General features: G+C 36.8%; 1 long non-coding RNA gene across 2 annotated transcripts; it reads left to right on the top strand.

Annotated features, from left to right (window-relative positions):
- Window positions 1-3,998: 3,998 nt before the first annotated feature.
- LOC141634271 (uncharacterized) lies at window positions 3,999-6,070 on the top strand. 2 transcript variants are annotated; one of them, XR_012539010.1, is made up of 3 exons: window positions 3,999-4,141; window positions 5,263-5,432; window positions 5,866-6,070. It is a non-coding gene; the product is annotated as an uncharacterized LOC141634271 (long non-coding RNA). The 2 variants fall into 2 exon arrangements; XR_012539009.1 differs by having other exon boundaries at window positions 5,853-6,070.
- Window positions 6,071-8,250: the final 2,180 nt, after the last annotated feature.

The following is an 8,250-nucleotide window of genomic DNA, read 5'->3' as shown; positions in this document are numbered from 1 at the left end:
CTCCAGCCATGCCTTGTTGCGGGCCTGCCAAATAGCATAGATCATTCCTACATAGCAAACTCCAGTCACTCTCATCAAACCACTCTTTCCTCTATCAGATGAAAACCATTTCACCATGTTTGTTGGAGCGAAATTGACATGAAATTTCTATTGCATCAGTTTCATACACCTTTTGCTATACTCACGGCTATTAAAAAGATGCTCATGAGATTCTGCAGCCATATCACAAAGGTAACATGATTGTTGTGTACCATACCCATCTTGTGATGCCTATCAAGAGTCAACAACCGTCTGTGTTGGCTAGCCCAGAAAATGAAGGAAGTTCTTGGTATGTTCAGAGCATTCCAACATGACTCCACTCTACCTTTGTTGACTTGTCCCTTAACCAGTTGTACCCATCAGCAACTTGATAACCTCTACTGGTGCCTTGCCACTGATTGTTAACATAGGCAGCTTTGTATACATCCTTAACCTGAACAATTTTCCTCCAAGACCAACTGCAATCAGATGGATAAGTGTAATCTTTCCAATCCCCTCCTTTCATATAAATGTGATTGACCCACCTTACCCATAGGTGATCCTTTTTTTGTTGCCAACCAAGAAGTATACCTGCTTATCAGAGCTTTATTCCATAACTTAGCATTCTTCAAACCCAACCCACCTTCTTCCTTGGGATTACAACAACATTCCCATTTAACATTAGGAGCTCTTCAGTAAGAGTCCTTACCTCCCCATAAGAATTTTTTGCATATGGAATCCACCTTATTCATTATGCCAGCAGGAATCAAGAAGATGGAAGCCCAATAGGATAAGTGTGCGCTACCAATTCTCTTGTCCAAAATTATCTCCCACTCAATGCAAGATGTCTTTCAGGTCGTTCTTGCGCGTGATCATATCATAAAGTGGTTTTCTTGATCAGGAGAATGACTGTCTGATTGGACAATCTACTATAGATATCATTCGAGCGTGGCCACGCTTTTCCAGTCACCTCTCCTCGAGTGATCTTGAGATATAAAAATGACATGGGTGGACAATCTTGTTGACCTATTTTATTTGTTCGATGCAGATCATAATGACCCAGTAAATGCTCATTGGCGTCCTTTTACGGCGCGACCTAGAGCAAAAACCTAAGCCACCGGAAAACCGCACCAACTCAGACAAATATTCACTAGTCTAAAGAATTGACTCGAAGAAATAAATAGAAATCCTCGCCACAACCCAGCAACCAAAAAACTCTATAAACGGTCACTGTCTGACAAATCGTCTCACAATCTGCCAATGTAATCGACCAGCCATCACTATGACCAAATGACAGACGAACTTGTCATCAATCGCCTTACAATATTGTCACTCCTAGACGTCACCTCATTAAGTAACTAGGGACAAAATACAATGTTAATCCAATATACTTTAAAAGGGTTCGACATTGTCAATACAACCAATTTGGACAAAAGAAAGTATTTAAATTCAGATAAAACTGAATATAAGAATTAAACGATAAATGCAATTATCATATATGAAATAATAAATACAATATATTAATTATTACATATCGCATAATTTACAATAGTTCAGGCATTCGTCTCAATCCCATAGAAACTACATGACTATCATGTTTAGCTTGAGACAATGACTTGGTTAAAGGATCAGCGATGTTGTCAGCTATCCCAACCTTACAGACTGTAATTTCCTTTCTTTTAATTAAATCTCTAATTACATGAAATTTTCTAAGTACGTATCTAAACTTGTTACTAGACTTGGGCTCTTTTGCTTGAAAAATTGCCCCACTGTTATCACAATATAAAGTGACAGGATCCTCGGCGGTTGGAACTACTTTCAGTCCCTCTAAGAATTGGCTAATCCAAACAGCTTCCTTCGCAGTTTCAGAGGCTGCAATGTACTCAGCTTCCGTTGTAGAATCAGCAGTCACAGACTCCTTAAAATTTCTCCAGCAAACCGCTCCTCCATTCATCAAAAAGAAAAAACTAGCATGGGATTTCAAATCATCCCTATAGGTTTGGAAAATGGCATCTGTATAAACTTTTACACGTTATTCAGATTCTCCAACAAACACTAAGAATGAATCCTTAGTCCTTCTCAAGTAGTTAAGAATATTCTTGACGACTTTTTAGTGACTCTTACTTGGATTTTTCTGAATGCGACTCGTCATACTCAAAGCATACGAGACATGAGGACGAGAGCACATCACACTACAACAAATAATCACTTGCGCCACGAATCATGCCACGGGAATTCATAATTCGTGGTGGAAATTTGCTTTGCCACGGGAAAAATGGTTTCCCTCCTCCAAAATAAATTAGGATGAAAAAGTATGCCACGGGAAAAATATGATCGTGGCAAACATTTGCTTTTAGCCACGAATTAAGGTACGCCCGTGGCGAATAATTGAATTTAGTCACGAATTAAGCCACGACCGTGGCCGATAATTGTCTTTTGCCACGAGTTACGCCACGACCGTGGCTAATTATTGCTTATTGCCACGAGTAAATTAGATCGTGGCAAACTATTGCTCATAGCCACGCATTTAATAATTACCGTGGCGAATAATACCTAACACAATTTGCACATTTGTGGCCACAAATGATGTGTCGAGTGAATATCTTAATCTTTGATTGCATATTTATATGAATGAATCGCACTTTTATTTATTTTAATTTATTTTAAATTATTGACCTGGAAACTACTTTTTACGTGGTACCCTCATTTTTAACAAAATACTTAACAAACGAAAATCCTAGTAACAAATTGAGATACAATCATTTTTTTCTCGAATCGTAGTGTCATATAGACAATCGTTTAAACAAAGTCACCATTTTTTAATAGGATAGTTAAAGTTATTCAGTAACATTCATTTTTGTCCAATACCATTTCCTTAAACCAGTCCAAAAGACATCATCCATGAACAATAAAATAGGTTTAATATTATAAAAGTAATTATTGATCAAAAATATACATGGCAAACGGGTCGAGTTACAGGAAAGTACGAGTTTAAAATAATTCTGGACAGGTTGAATAGGCATTGTCATTATCAAGTTAGGGTCATTTGAGTCAATTATTATTATCAAGTTAGTCCATCCGTCCAAATCATTTATTTATCTTCAATTAAAGTACTTCTCATAAAGAATAAAATAGTAAACAAATAATTAGGACGAAATGAGAATTTAATTAAAAGGCTCAGAGTGCAAACACTCGGGTCGGATAATACTACATTTAGCCGATTTGAAAAAATATAATTATGAACATTTAAGAATCACAAAATTGAGTTTTAAATTATACTATGATCTAAATGTCAATTTACTGTAATACATCGTCTCACGTGTGAATTATTAAAGTTTAAAACATTATTTACCCAAAAGAACAAAACAAAAACCACATTAGTCTTTTCAATACCCATGATTAGAGCAGACAAGTCTGGCCCAAACCGAGCACCCCGATCCGATTCCAAGCAAACCCTATCCAACAGAACCCGATAATAATTCAACCTGCAATCGACCCGACCCGAATCGACGACGAACCGTAACCCGACACGACCCGATAATCATTGACCTAAACCAGACCCGGCCTAATATTGACCCGACCCGATATTGATGAGCCAACAATTATTAAGCTAAATATTGATCAAAATGATAGTGATTTAATGATTAGACTGATATATTTGACTTAATAATGAAGTAACTTAACCAAATAATGGTTAAAAACTAAATTTAACTATAAAATATTGGAGTAATGCGATAAAGTAACCGGACTTGATAACGACCCGACCTGACCCGACACATCATTTGACCTATAGTGACCCGATCAGATAACGACCCAACCCAAACGCGACTCGACCCGAAAGGATAGGCTGCCCAGATACAACCGAAACCTAATATAACCCGACCCAACTGACCCGATTACCACCACTATCCGCGATTCACTAGCTTCAAAACCAAAAAAAAAAAAAAAAAAAAAAAAAAATGATTCACTTAGGAGTGGTTTACTAAATCCAAAGACCTGCCAAACCCAAAACAACTAAAACGTACAGCCAAACCCTTCTTCTCCTCTTAGTCTTTCTCCTCCGACTCTATTTGCTTTCATCGGTCTATGCATTGACTGCACACAGCACATTTACGAGACACGAGTAAGTAATCTTATCACAAGTATTCAATTAAAATTACATGTAAATTATGATTTGTAAATTATTGTTGCTGAATCGTGAGATGTGAATTGGGGATTGCGAATTTCTAATTGAGAATTGGGAGTGGGGAATCGGGGATTGTCAATTATGAATCTTAATTATTTGCTGCTTTACTTTTCATTTTCATTATTTATTTATTTTATGTAATTTGGTTGTTCCTAATATATGTACATTAAGGAAATGTCAGTTTCTTTGTTTATTAACTATAGTTCGTTGGAATGAAGATATGTGTTTGTTGGAATTATGTGTAATTGTATTTGTTCCATTGTCATATTTAATCGTTGATATCAAATCTTGTTATGTATCTAATTCAGGATCATAGACTATTGATCCACATGCTAATAGAGATAACTGTGTTTCATATGCGTAGGTGTAGCTACTAGCTATTAGGTAACAAATATCCCTCTATAAGCTCCATTTTCATCATTGTTTTTTTACTCCAATGTTCATTATTGTTTGTTACCTCAATGTCCACTACCATGTGACACTTAAGTGAGCATAAAGCCTGCCAAATATGAGAAGCACCCAACTGCATCATCTGTCCAGGAAAACATAGTGTCTCTCGGCAAGCTCTTCGATCTGGGACTAGGGTGATAAGGTACAAGGAAACCTAGTTAAGGATTGCAATATGACTCGTTTTTCGTTTTGTCATTGAAATGATTAGCCAAATGATGCCATGCTATATATAACTTACTCCGCAACTAATTAATTGATTTTATTTCGTTTGTTCATAGCAGAACTGTCACCGTACGTTGCTCTAGGTTCATGGCGTCATTCTCACATCTGCTCACCTAGAATTATTATAACTATGATAAGTCCTGTCGGGAAATTAAGCAACTGAACCTGTCTCTTCCTTTTTTTCACTAATTGTTACTCGACAATGTAGCTCACAATACAAGAAAAATGGAGTGAAATATGAAGAAAGGAAATAAGGAAGGAATAATAGAACTTAAGTTACAATTGACTGGCATCATCATCTCATATTTGAAGTTCTTTCCCAGGGATACACCTATTTAAATTTTGTTATCCTCAATTTGAAAAATGTGTCTCTTGTCTATGTGCAGGTTAGTGAAGAAAAAATATGTAATTCTTTTATTACCATGCTCTTGTTGGAAAAGCGACCCATCTTTCATAGACATGTGCAATTGCAACCATGAGGGCTGCACCATTCGTGCATTCGTGCTATGTGACGGTAGGACTTGTACCGAGCTCATCAATATGTAGAGCTCTAGAGGTAATGTCTGTGAATTTTTAAGAACCCATGTGTATAGACTCGATTTTACTCCCTTGCGCTAGCTTTTTAGCTTGAGATTGTGCGTTGCTAAGTAAAATTTTGTGAGAAAACTTCATAGTAAAAAGAGCGGTCAGGCGACGAGGGTTGTGAAGGTTCTTGGTGTATGTTGGTGGACTAGTGTTGATGTGTGCAAAGTGTGAGTCGGATGGTGATCGTTGTGGTTTCGTGGGGGAGGCACTAGGGAGGGGGGGTAATTTGATATAGCAGGCTTGATATTGAAGGTCAAATTTAAGCTACTGTATTTTGAGAAGAAAGTATCCGAAGTTGGTTTTATTTTAGGTTAATATATAGTTTAGTTTATTTTGAGATGAGTAATAATATGTGAATTATTCCTATGAATTAACCATAGTTTTCTTACAGTTTTTTTGCATAGGTGTTTGAGCTGATCTGCCCTGGTTGCTACAAGGACGAGTATGGAGTAAAAATGTTTACATTTGAAGAAGAAAGCACTACTTTTCTACTTATTAGGAAACATGTATTTGACAATACACATGCTTTTTTTAGTACTTGATTAGTTGTTAAAGACAAGAATGTTATATTTTGATTAATGGATAATAAGATCTTTTTGTTTCCTTGAATATTTAAGTTTTCTAACAAAATATTCATGTAGCTTTTAAAAGAATAGCCACGTGAAATACTTTTAGCCGCAATAGCATTGACCGAGTACAAATGTGTTAGCTACGAGAATTATAAATTTTGCCACAGTCATATTTGTGGCTACTAATTATTAGCCACGGGAATTTTTTTTCTGCCACGTTATTGTTTCGTGGCTAGTGTTGTTTAGCCACGGGAATTTATACATTCAGCCACAAAATACCTTGTGGCAAAAACAGTTTTAGCCACGGGAAATTCATTTGGCCACGATATTTTAGCCACGGAAAGTACCGTGGCAAAATAATTAATTTTAGCCACGTTACAGTTTTTCCCGTGGCTAAAATTTCGCCACGACCACTTGCGCCACGCATAGGTTTCTGTGGCAAAAAGCTATAGCCACGAAAATTTATCACTTGCGCCACGTATTTAGCCGTGGCCCAAGTGCTAATTTGTTGTAGTGTCATAGCATGCATGATCAATCCAACGGCGGAAGCATAGGAATCGATTTCATGCATTCAATATCCTTAGGCTCAGTAGGACACTGCGACTTACTCAAAGTAATCCCACTGCCTATAGGTATCAAACCTCTCTTGGTGTTTTTTATATTGAATCGGTCAAGAATCTTATCGATATAAGCTTCTTGACTCAGAGCTAATATCCTTTTGGATCTATCTCTATAGATCCGGATACCCAAGATGCGCTAAGCTTCTCCCAAATCTTTCATCTGGAAGTGATTTCCTAACCACTTCTTGACAGAAGCAAGCATATCTACATCATTCCCAATGTGTAATATATCGTCCACATATAAAAGTAAGAAAACAACTTTACTTCCACTAAACTTCATGTATAAACATGGGTCCTCAACACTTTGAGAAAAATAATTCAGTTTAATAACATGATCAAAATGATGATTCTAACTCCTTGACGCTTGCTTAAGACCATAAATGGATCTTTTAAGTTTGCATACTTTGTTAGGATTTTTAGGATCCACAAAACCTTCAGGTTGTGTCATGTACACTTCCTCTTCCAGAAACCCGTTCAGGAATGCGGTCTTGACATCCATTTGCCATATTTCATAATCATGAAATGCAACAATCACTAACATTATCCGAACAGATCTAAGCATAGCTACTGGTGCAAAAGTTTCGTCATAGTGTAAACCATAAACCTGGGTGAAACCTTTTGCCACTAATCTAGCTTTATAGACATCTTTATGTCCATCCATGTCGATGGTATTATCAGGCTGGCGAGTAACCCTACCCGGCCTTCTAGGTTCAGAAGGAATCATAACCGAGTCAGACATAAAAGGAACATCTTCTTGTACTATCACATCAGTTTGTGGCTCTTGAACTTCATCAAGTTCAAATTTTCTCCCACTCTGTCTTCTAGAAATAAACTCTTTTTCTAGAAAGACAGCCTCATGAGCCACAAACACTTTTTTCTCCTTACTATTCTAGAAGTAATATCCACAAGTTTTCTTAGAGTAGCCTACAAATATACATTTGTCAGAACGAGGTGCAAGCTTATCGTCAGACTTGCTCTTGACATAAGCATCACAACCCCATACTTTCATGTATCTCAAATTCGGGACCTTCCCTTTCCATATCTCATATGGAGTTTTGTCAGTTGCTTTAGTGGGACTTTGATTAAGTGAGCGTATAGTAGATAAAATGGATAATCCCAAAAATGACTTAGGTAACTCAGTTTGACTCATCATTGATCGGACCATATCTAATAAAGTTTGATTCCTCCTTTCAGCCACACCATTCAATTGCGGTGTGCCAGGAGGAGTTAACTGAGATACAATACCACAGTTTTTAAGGTGATCATTAAAGTCATTACTTAAATATTCCCCACCACGATCTGATCGTAATGTTTTAATCTTCTTATTTAATTGGTTTTCTACTTCATTTTGAAACTCTTTGAACTTTTCCAAAGCTTCACTTTTATACCTCATTAAGTAGACAAATCCATATCTACTCATGTCATCAGTGAAAGTAACAAAATAGTCATAATTGCCTCTAGCAGTGATAGTCATTGGACTACATACATCGGTATGTATTAAACCCAACAACTTACTAGCTCGAGATCCCTTTCCTAGAAAAGATGCACGAGTCATCTTGCCAAGAAGACAATATTCGCATATGCCAAATGATTCAAAATC

This window comes from Silene latifolia, chromosome Y, assembly GCF_048544455.1.
Source record: "Silene latifolia isolate original U9 population chromosome Y, ASM4854445v1, whole genome shotgun sequence".
NCBI classification, from domain to species: domain Eukaryota; kingdom Viridiplantae; phylum Streptophyta; class Magnoliopsida; order Caryophyllales; family Caryophyllaceae; genus Silene; species Silene latifolia.
Note: the sequence above shows the minus strand (reverse complement) of the source record. Positions and strands in the feature narration are given on the sequence as shown.